Here is a 14567-nt window from a genome sequence, read left to right as displayed (position 1 = left end):
TATGTTGTTAATGTACAACATTACTGTACATGAGAATCAGGACCATCACCATCGCCACCAAACCAAACCCACTCTCACCCCCCACCCCAAAAAAACAAAAAACACCTCACCCACAGTCTTCAGGAACCACAACGCAGACATATTGTGCAACACTTAACCCACACTTTATAACACTGTTATATTTGACAGTGCAAATACTGCTTACAGATGTTGCACATACTTTACACATAGTAATGTTTTAATTACTATATTTGGGGCCCCAGGCAATTGCTTGGTTTGAATTTCTTGTTGTAACGGGCCTGAATACATGTACAATACAATACTGGTGCAATAAAAACTGCCCTCAAGCTAAACCTCATTAAATATATTATTCATTACTCATCACTTAATAAAATTATAATGGGATTACTGTTCTCAGTACAGTAATACAAATATGGAAAGTAAATAAACACAAATAAATATAGACAGAAGGCAGTGGGATCCTTTCCTCTTCGATGTATCATGCAACAATTCTCCTAATTTCTCCCTGAGTTACCCTGAGTCATGACACTGAATAAAAATCCAGCTGGGCCAGAGTCTTTAGCCACAAGTTTTTTTACCCAACTGACCACTAACGTCAGGTTGAACATTGGTTTTGGCTTGGACGTTACATACACTTTACACTTTAACTTTGCGTTCAGCATATTTTAAATAATGAAAATACCTAATTTGGTTTATACTGCCAGCCTCATCCTCCTTTTTATTATTTTTACTAAGTTAATAACTGTAATGTGATTACAGAATATTTAACTGAAATGTTTTACATTACTTCATTACAGAAAAAAAAATCAGAGTACTGTTATGTGCTGCTTAGTACTAGGTTACCCCAACACTGTTTTTCATTATGTGGTATATATGCAGGCCTCTGCTCTTCCACTGAACTGCAGAGTCGTGCGCTCAGCAGGATAGGGCAAGGCTCCATCCTGCTGTTGGTATGATCTGCAAACAAATCAGCCTTTTTTTTCATTGTGAATGCTGTTATATGAGCTGGAGGACACAGAGGACACAGTGATAGGATGTGAGATGTGAGGAGTGTTAGAGTGCTAAAATAAAGAGTGTTCAAGAGTGAAGCAGCTTCTTACAATTACATATAATACTGTTTGCCACACTTAAGCCCTTGATATTAGTTCGCTAAGCACTCAAGTGAAATTACATAAACATATTATTCATACGTGAGTTTAAAAAACAGATGGAAAAGGTTGTGGTATACCTCACATCTCATATAATAAATAATCGTCTAGACATACAGTTAAACTCCAGTTTACATTTGGTACAAACATTATGTCCCAGTTTACATCATTTAAACACAGCATATAGTTGAATCAAATGTCTGCATGAAGATACAGTAGTTGTCCAGGAGAAAGATAATTGTGGGTTATTTATCTTCCAATTTTGCAGTTAAATCAATACCTAGACTACTTATACAGAAAAATAAGCCGTTTAGACAGTCTGCTTAGATATTATAGCACACTTGTGTAGGTTTAGTGGTAGACAGTGTGTCTGCATGTACATGGTAGCCAGATGTCTTTATACAAACAGAATTTGTCATGCATCAAGTGCAGTTGTGTGGTTAGTCACCGTCGTTAACACCTTTGTACACACTGATTGTAACTGTCTGTAAAGTCTACATAAAGCCACTGCTGCTGAGGTCCATATGCTATTCCATATACTGTACAGGGCTTTCTAAAGCTTTGCAAAAGTTAAAACTCCCACAAGGTCAGCCTGACTTTAGGCCTGAATTTTGGTGTTTTGCTTTTACAATTGTACTGTAATGGAAAATAACTTACACTGAATTAATTGAAAATTAACTAAATATGCATTAAAAAAATAATAAATATTCTGCCTATATTGCTTACTATAGCAAATGAGATCGGATAATCCTTTATAAGTCCCAATTCTCCCATGGAAATTTACAGTGTTACAGCAGCAAAGTGATAGCAAAGCACTTTGAAGCAGAGAAAACTATTAACAATATAAACTATAAGAAATAAGAAAAATGTGAATAATCAAATACGGAACAAAAATGAGACCACTTCAGTTTCTGATTTTGCTATTTATAGGTATATGTTTGAGTAAAATTAACATTATTGTTTTATTCTATAAACTACAGACATTTCTCCCAAATTCCAAATAAAAATATTGTAATTTAGAGCATTTAGAGTATTTGCAGAAATTGAAAAACGGCTGAAATAACAAAAAATATGCAGAGCTTTCAGACCTCAAATAATGCCAAGAAAACAAGTTCATATTCATAAAGTTTTAAGAGTTCAGAAATCAGTATTTGGTGGAATAATCCTGGTTTTTCATCACAATTTTCATGCATCCTGGCATGTTCTCCTCCAGCAGTCTTACACACTGCTTTTGGATAACTTTTTAAGCACTTCAGTTTGGTTTGATGGTTGTGATCATCCATCTCTTTATTTTGTTCCTGAGGTTTTCAATTTGGTAAAATCAAAGAAGCTCATCATTTTGTGGTCTCTTATTTTTTCAGAGCTGTATCTGCAGAACATTTACATCAATTGCATGTTAAAAAAATCTGTATTGCACATTTATGTATTGCACATTATGAGGTATATTAGAAATGTAGAAATGTATATGTAGAAATGAGTTCTGCATCTAGCAAGTGTATAGTGTGTAGGTACGAGTGCACAGTATGTGTGTCTGGTCTACTGGGAGCAGTGCTGGTTGTACTGGGAGCAGAGCTGGGTCTGACAGCAGCAGGTAGGAAGGATTTGCGATGCCTCTCCTTCAGACACTTTGGATTAAGCAGCCAGTCACTGAAGGAGCTCTCTTTCCAGTGGAGTCAAAGTGTCCTTCATGGTTTGGGTGTTGTGGTCAATCATGGATGACAGTATAGCCATCATCCTTCTCTCTACAACCATCTCTACTGGGTTGAGTGGGCACCCTAAGAGAGAGCTGGCCACCTTGATCAGTTTACCAAGCCTCTTCTTTTCTGCAGCTGGTATGCTGCTCCCCCAGCATACACACCATGAGAAAATGATTCATGCCAACACGCGGTTGAGAAAAGTCTTGAGGAGTGATCCCTGCACTCCAAAAGATCTCAGTCTCCTCCTGTAAGCAGCACTTATGTTGTCTGACTAGTTAAGTTAATTGTTTTTTGTTGGCACCAGACTACAAAGTCCGGTACCAGCTCTCTGCACCTGCCATAGCTGTGTCATCAGTGAAGGTGACATGTTGAGAAGGAAATCTGCAGTGTAAAGAGAGAAGAGGAATGGGGCCAGATTTGTCCCCTGGGGGGCTCCCCTATTGCAGACAACCATATCTGACTTACTAGCAATATATATTTGACAGTATGACTCATCCTATATGTACTTAAATGCAATATTTACATTGTAGTTTGTAGGGGCACTCTATAAGATTTGCTGATGTGGCTTAAAGCTGCCAAATGAAGCATTTAATTGCTAAATAAATATAATATATAGGATTTTACACGTCTGTTTATATTATAAGGTGATCAAATTTAGCTGACTGGGGACAAGTTGTAGGACCTTAGCATTGTAATTGTTTGTTTGTTTGTTTGACTTTTACTTCACATTGTGGTAGAGAGGAATTGTCTGTTCCACCTTAAATATAACAACACTGCAGCAGTACTTCTAATAAAACAAACTCACTCTGGGTGGACTATTACCAGAACTTTCTTGTGAAATGGTTATATACAAAAGTCAATTTCAAAAATCACCAACAACATTTTAAGCAGGTTGAGAAAGTTACATTTGAAAATGACAGTATTTCATTATTGCTAACTTGAATAAAAGTGTCTAAACTAAAGCAGTGATCCGTAGTTCTATGATAATCTGACTGCCTTCAGAAGTCCTAATAGCTGAATAAGGTGTGTTTGATTTGGGTTGGTAAAACCTGCTAGATGGTGGCGCTCCAGACAGGCAGTTGGGTGTTGACTTTGTAAAAGATCAGATTCACTTGAACTGGAAGAACTAGAAGATCCAGAGTAAACATCCAGAACTGTATTGTTTTCTTAGACTGAGAACATATGTCACAATGCTTCAGTAGTCCTGCATTCTAACTTTTCAATATCTCCAAATTTCCAAAAACAGGTGTAGGTGAAAAGATACATTTATAGAAGCATATTAATGTGCTTTAAAACACAGCTAATCACTGCCTTCTTTTCTCAGCCTTTTTCTGCATCACTGTCTATTTCAGCAGGCCTTGTACAGATCATTTATACAGCCAACTTCTTGACCATTTGGAAATGCTTCTTCTTGAGTCATTTAGACAGAACTGCTCAAAGTATGTTTTTATTATGATTAATGATACACACCAAAAAATAAAAAAATAGGGTTGTCAACAAAAAAATGTGTCTGTGGATTTGTATTGAAAAATTATAAATAAGAAATGCTGAATTTGTGTCAGAATTGCACAAACCTTAAAATGCAATAAATGGCATTGTATTTCACTGTGTGGTGCTGCGAATGTTCAAAAGCATATCACAAATTTCACAGGATTGCATTTCGTCTAAAAGCAGCATGGTATTCGTGCCCAAAAGAAATGTAATCACTGTCCAATCAGAACCCACTACTGAACTTGGGGCTGGGCTGAGACACCAGTCAGAAATAACTCAATAAAGGAAAGTGTCATGTAAAAAATGAATCGAACACACCCACACCACCCCACACAGACCAGTGATTGGATAGCTTTTACACCCGGCGAGGTCCGCACCAGCAGTGTACGTACCGTAGTCGTCTGATGTGCTTATTAGTTTAAAAAATTGTGTTTATTTCCTCTTTTATCCTGTCATGAAAGACATTTTCTCCAGTTTAAAGTACAGCTTTGAGTTCTCGCTTCTGACTGGTTTCTCAGCCCTGCCCAGTTCAGAAGTGGGATCCAACAGTCCACAATGCTGTTGAGCTGATTGCATTTTAAGGAGCCTTGTGTGCAATTCTGACACCAATACACTGTTAATTTTTTTTTAAACACAAATCTACACACATCATTTTTCTTTTAAGATATTAGGTGACATTAAATCAGTGTAATGGGGCTTTCACTTCTCATTGTGGCACATTTTTCTCACATCAGTGTTTAAAAGCAATCTTGGGAGCATTACACTTTGAGGGGGCATTTATGTTTGAAGTACCTTATGGTGAAAAGCAATAAAAACAGTTGTTCCTTAATTACATTTAAGGTGTATTGTATTCAATTCTGTCACAAATTCAGCATTTGGTTTTGAAAATGCAAATTATTGTTTTTTCGATAAAGAGATAAAGTGCAGTGAAATGTAAAGTAATAATGGTTTTGAATTTCATTTTGGCATGTATTCTGCTTGTTAGTGAGGAAAAGCAATGCATTTTGTGGAATGCATTTACATTTTTCCACGGTAGTGTTTGCCTTTTAATTAGCCATTTTTCCCTCTGGCAAAATAGCATTTTTTCTGTTCAACATGATAGATGTAAAAACATTTCACACATTTATGATAACTATAAAAGCCTTTTGCATTTTTGGTGTCTGTCAAAGTATTTTTTTTTATTATTGTTTATTTTGTAACCTTTCTGATTACTTTTGACTTTTTGAATTTTGACCTTGTGTTTCCATTTGCATATATAATCTGATGCATTGACGGGCAGTGAAGATGTGTACTTTTGCATATAACTGAATTTATATAGGATCATATTGGTCATTTGGTATATTTGGTACTGTGTCAGAATGAGAGTTTACTCAGAATGATGAAATAAAGAAAAACACCCAACTTAAACACCTGGGGATGAAAGAGACAAACAGAGAATGGCCAGACTGGGTTAAGATGATGAAAGTCAGTGTACTGTACATTTTATGTTGCACCATGATCCTGGAGGAACATGATTCTTTCCACTGTTTCCACTGTGTACTCAGGTGGAATGACAATCTCGACTTGAATTACAACTGATTTCTGCTACGGCACACAGATTAGGGTTAGTGTTAGTATGATACAGAAAGAACCAGAAGATTCAGCCATTCAAAACACCCCAGGAGAGCCACAGGGCTCCAGGCTGTGGCCACAGCAGACACCCTTGTTTTGGGGGATGACTCTGTTCATGGCATGAACAATAATCAGAAACTCATTGTTCGATGTGAGCCAAACATCACCGTTTCTGAACTGAATGAGAAGCTTCCAGCACTACTGGCTGAATACAGAACAGTGAAACGGATCATTGTTCATGTTGGAAAGAACGAGACAAGGAAAGAGGAGTCTGAGGTGTTAAAAAGGGACTTTAATGATCTTTTTACCACACTGCGCAAGTTCAACATTCAGACATTCATTAGTGGTCCTCTACCTGCAAGAGGCTGCAATATGTTCTCTAGGCTGTTGGCATTAAACATATGGCTTCAGAAAACCTGCAGGTCAAACGGACTGAACTTCATTGACAATTTCAATCTGTTTTTTGGGAAGAGAGAGTTTTTCAGGAGAGATGGACTGCACACCAACAAGAGGGGAGTCAAATTCCTGTCAGAGAACTTCATTTTTTCTCTGTGCAACTTCTCTGTTCCCACTGGTGAAGACACGTCAGCTTTAACACCCAAGGACACTGTCTGCACTACAGAGACACAACATCCTCCCCCCACAGAGACTGCGGAGTTATCGGACGGGAGCCATGTTCTGCTGTATCAGCTGCCGGAAACACCGCAACTGCATGAACACTCCACACCATCCTCCATCTCCACCTCATCATCATCATCCTCCATCTCCACCCCATCATCACCCCACCTGAACTTCCCAGCAACCATGGAGAAGCTGGTATCTGCGGGGACAAGACTGACGCTTTCTTTGTCAGCGAGTCCTCAGGTACAGCGGAAAATCAGCACAAATTCTCCTCCACAGTCACCTACTGCCTCACGGACACAGCAACCCCCATTCACACCACCACTACACTCCCCAATCAAGGAGTTAGAAAAGGGGACCAAAATGAAGCCCAGTGAACATGAACATGAGAAAGTATTAAACAAACTCCCCCCACAACCCAAAAAGAAGAGACAAGCTCCTAAACCACCGGACAGACAGCTCCGCTCTCGACTTCTTCACCAGCAGGAGCCCCTCCCACCTCCCTCCACCATAAGGGAAGAGGCCGCCACAAGTAATCCAGCAAACTGATATATTTTGGGTCCGTGCTGCTACAATGGTGAAGTCAGCAGTACATGTTTTCAAAACAAGTACGGACCCTGTGTGCCAGTTATCTCCCCCATTCCAGTTCTTATCAGAAGCAGAAAGAACAGAGAGTATAGGTCACATAATGTGAATATATCCAACTTGCAGTATATAAATTGTAACCCACAGTCTTTGGAACAAAATGCACAGGTTATTAAGTTAGCTCTACTAAATATCAGATCTCTTACAAACAAGTCCTATCTAATTAATGATTTTATTACAAATTATGGGCTTGATTTTCTGTTTTTAACAGAGACATGGTTAAATTCTTGTAGTGCTGAAAGTGTATTAATTGAGTCGGCTCCACCAAACTTTAACTTTTTAAATGTCTCACGTACCGGCAAGAAAGGTGGAGGTGTAGCTATGCTGTTTGATGATACTTTCCAATGCAAGCAGTTATCACTTGGTGACTTCACATCTTTTTAATATTTAGGTGCAGTTTTAAAAGGGACACCAAGAATATTACTAATAATTGTCTTCAGGCCTCCAAGGTACAATGCTGATTTTATTGATGATTTTACAGATATGCTGTCTTTTATTTCTACTGAATTTGATCATTTTATTATTGCTGGTGATTTTAACATTCATATTGATAATCCCAAGGATAATTATGCCAGAGAACTATATGATGTATTTGACTCTTTTGAACTCTCTCAGCATGTGACTGGAAGCACACACTGTCATGGTCACACCCTGGATTTGGTTATTTCGAAGGGTCTCAACATATCAGCCTCTATTAAGGATGTTGCACTGTCAGATCACTACTGTGTCTTCTTTGAAATGTGGACTTCAATACACAGTGAAACCAGACAGATTAGGTACAAGAAAAGGCAGATAAATGACATGACAGCTGAACTTTTTGTGAGCAAAGTGTGCTCTGCACCATGCAAACCATCAGACTCTGTAGATACTCTGCTGGATAGTTTTAACTCAAAAACTGCTAGAGTTTTAGATGAGATTGCACCAGTTAGAGTTAAAACCATGCCATGCAAGCAGAAAGCACCATGGAGAAATGATGCTGCAGTTCAGCTCCAAAAGAGAGAATGCAGAAAGGCTGAGCGCAGATGGCGTAAAACCAAGCTTCACATTCACAAAGAAATTTTTAAAGATAGATTGTGTGATTACAATAAAATAATGTGCACATGTAGACAAACCTACTTCTCCAGCATTATTAACAATAATATTAACAATAGCAAAGTTCTTTTCACTGTGGTTGACAGACTAACTAACTCACCTATATATATGACCCCTGAGCTAGTTTCAACTGAGAGATGTAATGAGTTTGCTAAATTTTTTAATACTAAAATCCACAATATCAGACAAGCCATCAGTACATCTCTATCCACCAAGGAGCCCATGTGCTCTCCAAAACCATGCAAAAGCATCATAGTCAACATTTGCCAGTTTAGCACTATTAATGAAGAAGTTTTAATTGATACAGTGAGTCACCTCAGATCATCCACTTGCAGTCTTGATACATTACCAACCAAGTTTTTAAAGAATGTTTTTTACTCAATATCAGAAGACATTCTTCAAATTGTAAATACCTCACTCATGTCAGGTGTTTTCCCAAATGCATTAAAAACAGCCGTTGTGAAGCCTCTCTTAAAAAAGAAAAATTTAGATACAAACTTATTGAACAATTACAGACCAATCTCTAATCTACCATTCATTGGAAAAATAATTGAAAAAATTGTCTTCAAGCAAATTATGCACTTCCTGTCCATAAATAACTGTCTAGACCAATTTCAGTCAGGTTTCCGGCCCAATCATAGTACTGAGACTGCGCTAATTAAGGTTATCAATGACATTCGCTTAAACACAGACTCAGGAAAAATGTCTATTCTACTACTGCTTGATCTCAGTGCTGCTTTTGATACCATTGACCACAACATTCTCATAGATAGACTAGAGAACCGGGTTGGAATTTCTGGAACTGTCCTAAAATGGTTCAGTTCATACCTTCAAGGAAGGAAATACTTTGTGGAAATGGAAAATAATGTTTCTGAGACTGTGCCAGTGACCTGTGGTGTACCCCAGGGTTCAATTCTTGGGCCACTCTTATTTAATTTATATATGATTCCTCTGGGGGAAATCATGCGTGACTATGGGATATCTTACCACAGCTATGCAGATGACACTCAGATCTACATGGCCCTCTGCCCAAACAACTATGGTCCTATTGACTCACTGTGTAAATGCCTTGAGCAGATAAATAAATGGATGGGACAGAACTTTCTGCAATTAAATAAAGATAAAACAGAGATTATTTTATTTGGGAATAGTAATGAGAGGCACAGACTAGCTGCCTATCTGGATTCAAAAAGCCTGAAATCTAAAGAACTAGTGCGTAATCTTGGTGTACAAATGGACTCTGATCTCACTTTTAACAGTCATGTCAAAGCAGTCACCAAATCAGCATTTTATCACCTCAAGAACATAAATAAGATCAGAGATTTACTGTCTAAAGCAGACCTGGAGAAACTCATCCACGCCTTTATTTCTAGTAGGATTGATTACTGTAATGGACTCCTAACTGGACTCCCAAAAAAGACCATCAAACAGCTTCAGCTGATTCAGAATTCAGCAGCCAGAGTTTTGACTAGAAGTAAAAGAATGGAGCACATCACCCCCATCCTTAAATCCCTGCACTGGATACCAGTATGTTACAGAATAGACTTTAAGGTACTGTTACTGGTGTATAAATGTGTTAATGGTGCAGGACCAGCATATTTATCTGATGTGCTCCAGCAGTATGAGCCGAGCAGAACTCTCAGATCATCAGGAACTGGTCAGTTAGAGCTTCCTAAAGTAAAAACTAAACACGGAGAGGCAGCGTTTAGCTACTACGCTGCTCTTAAATGGAACCAGTTAACAGAGAGCATTAGAAGAGCTCCAACACTAAACATGTTTAAATCCAGACTGAAAACCTACATGTTTGATCAGGCTTTCAGCTCAGCTTAAAACACTGCAGCTCCACACACTTTTATTCTGTAACGGCACTTTTATATTATGTTTTATTCATGCTTTATTCTTATTAATTCCTTGTTGTTCTTTTACATGTTTTTAATTTAATTCTCTTTGTTTTAATCATGTTTTAATCAATCATGCTTTATTCTTATTTTAGTTTTTATTTCCATTTTTACTGTTAATCTTTTACATGTTTTTTTTTTTAATTTGATTTCTCTGTGTATTTTCTAATTTGTAAAGCACTTTGAATGACCGTTGTGTATGCTATATAAATAAACTTGCCTTGCCTTGCCTTAGGATTTGGCAACAGCAGTATTAATTAATTAATAAACCCTTCCTCCCTGAGTGGCTTAGTGGTGTGAGGCCTGTGTTCTGGGCGCATTCTTGGCCTGTAAATACCAATTAATGATCACTACATTTTCACTGATTGATTAAATGTCTTCATGGCCACGGATTACCCATCTTATGGCCTTCTCAGTCACTGGATCAAAATCAAGTTGCACTCCTTTGGGACATTCACAGCATGAAAGTGTTCTTAAGAAGTCGTCCTGTCAGCATGGACCAGAATCTCAAAGAATGTTTCCAACATCCTGTGCTACTAATGCTATTAAAAACTGAGGCTGTTTTAGTATAGTACAGTACTAGTATTATATACAAGTGCTCAATGAGATTAAGATGGTCATCTTTTGGCCAAACCCTAATAATGTGCAATCTCAACAAATTGTGTCTGTGTCACAGCGCATTAACTAACAATTAACAGTAAACCTACTGGATTTACCTGCAAATAAACTTGGCACATGTTCAACAGCACAAATAAAGAAACACGAAACTCCCTCTTCTTAACTGACGAGTGGATTGTATTGTATTTGTGAACACCTCACCAACACTGACAAAACATGGTATCTTGTTTCAAGAAATACCTGCCACATTCAAAAAGAATTATGAGGAAGCCTTTGAGCAGATGGCAGATCACATGACACAGTTATTTTTCAGTAATTAAACTACAAATCAGAAAAAATTGAGACACTATAAAATGGTAATAAAAATGCAGTATGTTTTCTTACATTTGCTTTATATTTTTATTTAATTGAAGGCAGAGTGAACCCTATAATTTATATTCTAAAATCCAAATCTATTCTAAAAAAAGTGTGACAGCAGCATGGAAAGTATAAATTTTCACATTTACTTTGACTTTTATTTGAAAGCAGACAAAATTAACTCAAGCTGTGTAATGTTTTTTTTTGTTGTTTTGTTTTGTTGATAAACATCATTTATTTTTTTAATATATAGCCATACCTGTTTTTCAGGCCTGCAACACATTCCAAAAAAATTGGGACACATTTTCTTTTTCAATCTACAGCTAATAAAGGAGAAAAGATTATTTTGTCTACTTCTATATATACTTGCCTCCAGCTTTCTAACTCTGGCATACTCCCCCTAAAACTCCTCTTAGCTTTTAGCTTACATACATTTTTGTATTTATTAAAAGAAAAATGGGACAGTATAGAGAATTAATGTGTTTCTTATATTTACTTTGATATTGCAGACAATGTAAACCCAATATACTGTATGTAATGTTTTGTCTGGTCAACTTTTTTTTTTATTGTAGACCTATTTCTGCATTTAAGGCCTGTAACAAACTCCAAACAGTTAGAATTGGGCAATTTAGAGTTAATAATGAAGTAACAAATATCTCTTATCTAAATCTACATCCACTTATCTACAGGTCTATAACTGTGGCATACACTGCCTAAAGCTGCATTTAGCTTAAAGCTTATGTTAACGACCATTACAACCATTTGGTATTTATTTGTCTAACAAGAGACAGTTACAGGCTTGTTAAGATGTTGTGTATTATATGTAAACACTAAGGAATAGCACAAGGATACTACTGCATGGCTGATTATTCTTATAATGCTTTTATCTTTATGTGTAAAAGAGGACAACGAGAGAAGTGTAGTAAAACAAGAGGAGGATATGGATCCACATGTTATGGAGATTCAATGTGGTGGTATTTATATTCTCTGTTGATATATGGCCAGTCCCCTCTGGCTCAGCTCTTTACTATAAAGCTCTCTCTCCTGCTCCAGGACTCTCTGGAGTGCCTCTCTACGCACCTGTTGAAACATGAGAGATAAAAGACAGAGGTCAGGTGGGTATTCATTATGTATTCTCTAATGGGATACAGATACACTCTGATATCTTTTAGCTTCAGGAACATTTGCACATATCAAATATTTAACAAAATTAATCGCTGCCAAAGGTACCAATAAGGAAACTCTTCCTTCTCTAAAAGTTAATAACCGACCAGAGTGCGCGCAGTGTGAGCCAGCTGAGCTTCTCTCTGACAGGCATGCTCCTGCCACATCAGAGCCCTGGAAGAACCAGCCTGCATGGTTTCTACGAATTCTGCCTTCCGTGTGACATTTCTGATGCTAAAAAAAAGAGATAAAGAGATTTGTAACATGCTGCCTATGAATTAGCATTTTAACCCCTTAAGTTCTGTAACTTTTATTACACTCTATAACTTGCTGAGTTGTTTCTAAAATATACGGGGTTAGAACAGCCACTGTTGATTCTAATGAGTTTAATAATCATATATATATATATATATATATATATATATATATATATATATATATATATATATATATATATATATTTTTTTTTTTATAGTTTATATATATATTTTTACTTAACTATTTTATTTTGCTTGGAAACTGTCATTTGTGAAGCTTTCTTTGTAATGGACATGAAACTACCTCAATATATTAAAAATAATTGCATAACATATAGGCTTACATTCATTGCTTACACATCATAACTAGAATAAAACACATAACATATATATAAACAGACTGATTGTAAAAAGACTATATAAATAACTGAATTATGGTACTGCAGGTCAGTGGGCCAGTAAAATAAAAAACATTAAGCCAATTTCAAACAATGGAACAACATTTTAAAAATAGGTTTATTTAAAAAATGTTAAAGTGACTAATACAAACACAGTGGTTTTAATTGTGTTTTGCTTAGTTTCAGTAAACTGTCATAAATTAGGTACCCTGATGAAAAGTACAGAGGAGTACTGTGTTTCTGAAATTCAGCTTGTGTCCAATTTATCATGACAATTATTCTTGATCTCTCAATAAACTACTGATCAGGATATTACATTCCAAATCTTACACTTTTACTTTTTCATATCCTGTAATTAATTTGAAATTATTTGAAAAACAGATTTTGTAAAAAAAAAAAAAGGTTTAGCTTAGAAACACAACACACTGTGTATTACTAAACTATGAAAACTTTCTCAGCTGATTAAACCTGGTATAGTAGAGTCATAAACAGTGATGTTGACACAAAACAGGGAGAACACACCTTTCCAGCTCAGCCAGGCTATCCTCTATTTCTTCTTCTTTCTGTGACACGAACAGTGAAAGAATGACCTGTTCAATAAATCATGTTCAAATATCATCCAGCCCAGTTTATCTCAGTTTATCCTGATTCAGGTAAAGCTTTACCTTTCTTCTCTCCCTCTCTCTCTGCACTTGACTGCTCTTACAGCGCCGCTCTGTAAGGGCAAACATGTCACCTATGGAGTTAAGAGCTTCTTGGATAAATAAATTAATGTAAAAAAGTATTTAAAACACAGCCAGGTTAAATAAAGACACGGAGTGTTCTACTGTGGGCTGTAAATGATAGTAAGGACGCTATCCGGTTGTTAGGGCAGCGGGTTGAGCGGGTCATGTAACCCATGTTTTCGCCGGCGTGGTCAGACAGCGACCTCTGCGGTTTAAACAGCGACACTGTACTCATCAGATTAGCATTTAAATACGTTTAGTTTTTTTCAGATTAATGTCTTTCACATCAGCTATAAACAGACTTAAGACTAGCTTTTACCCTCACTGCCAAACACTAGCACTGAAACTACTGTTACATACCTTTTTATTGTTTTATTCACTGTAGCAGCAGACCATTGAGAGACTCTTACTGTACCTATAAAAATGAATAGGGGCCATGTAAAAAATAGTTAATTTTATCTGTAAACTGCCACATATCTATTTGGAGACACAACTACAGTTTTGATAAAAACAAAAAGCTATTAAAAAAGTGAAAATGTACATTATTGCTTATATCATAATAATATTAATATTATAATTTAATAATGCAATTATTTTTATTTATATATTTTTTATAATTGTTTGAGCATTGCTAAAACCAAACAAAACATTTTCCAAAGAAAAATCAGCATCAACCACTATTACAATTAATTACAATCTGGACTAATTTGTTCTACAATATCACAGTGACAAAACATATGTAATACGGAGCCATTTGAATTTAGGACATATACAAAACATGTGTTACTACAAAACATTTGTTAGTTAGTATCTATTTTTCTTTA

Source organism: Astyanax mexicanus, chromosome 6 (genome assembly GCF_023375975.1).
Source record: "Astyanax mexicanus isolate ESR-SI-001 chromosome 6, AstMex3_surface, whole genome shotgun sequence".
Classification (NCBI taxonomy): Eukaryota; Metazoa; Chordata; class Actinopteri; order Characiformes; family Acestrorhamphidae; genus Astyanax; species Astyanax mexicanus.
This window is presented reverse-complemented; position numbering follows the sequence as displayed.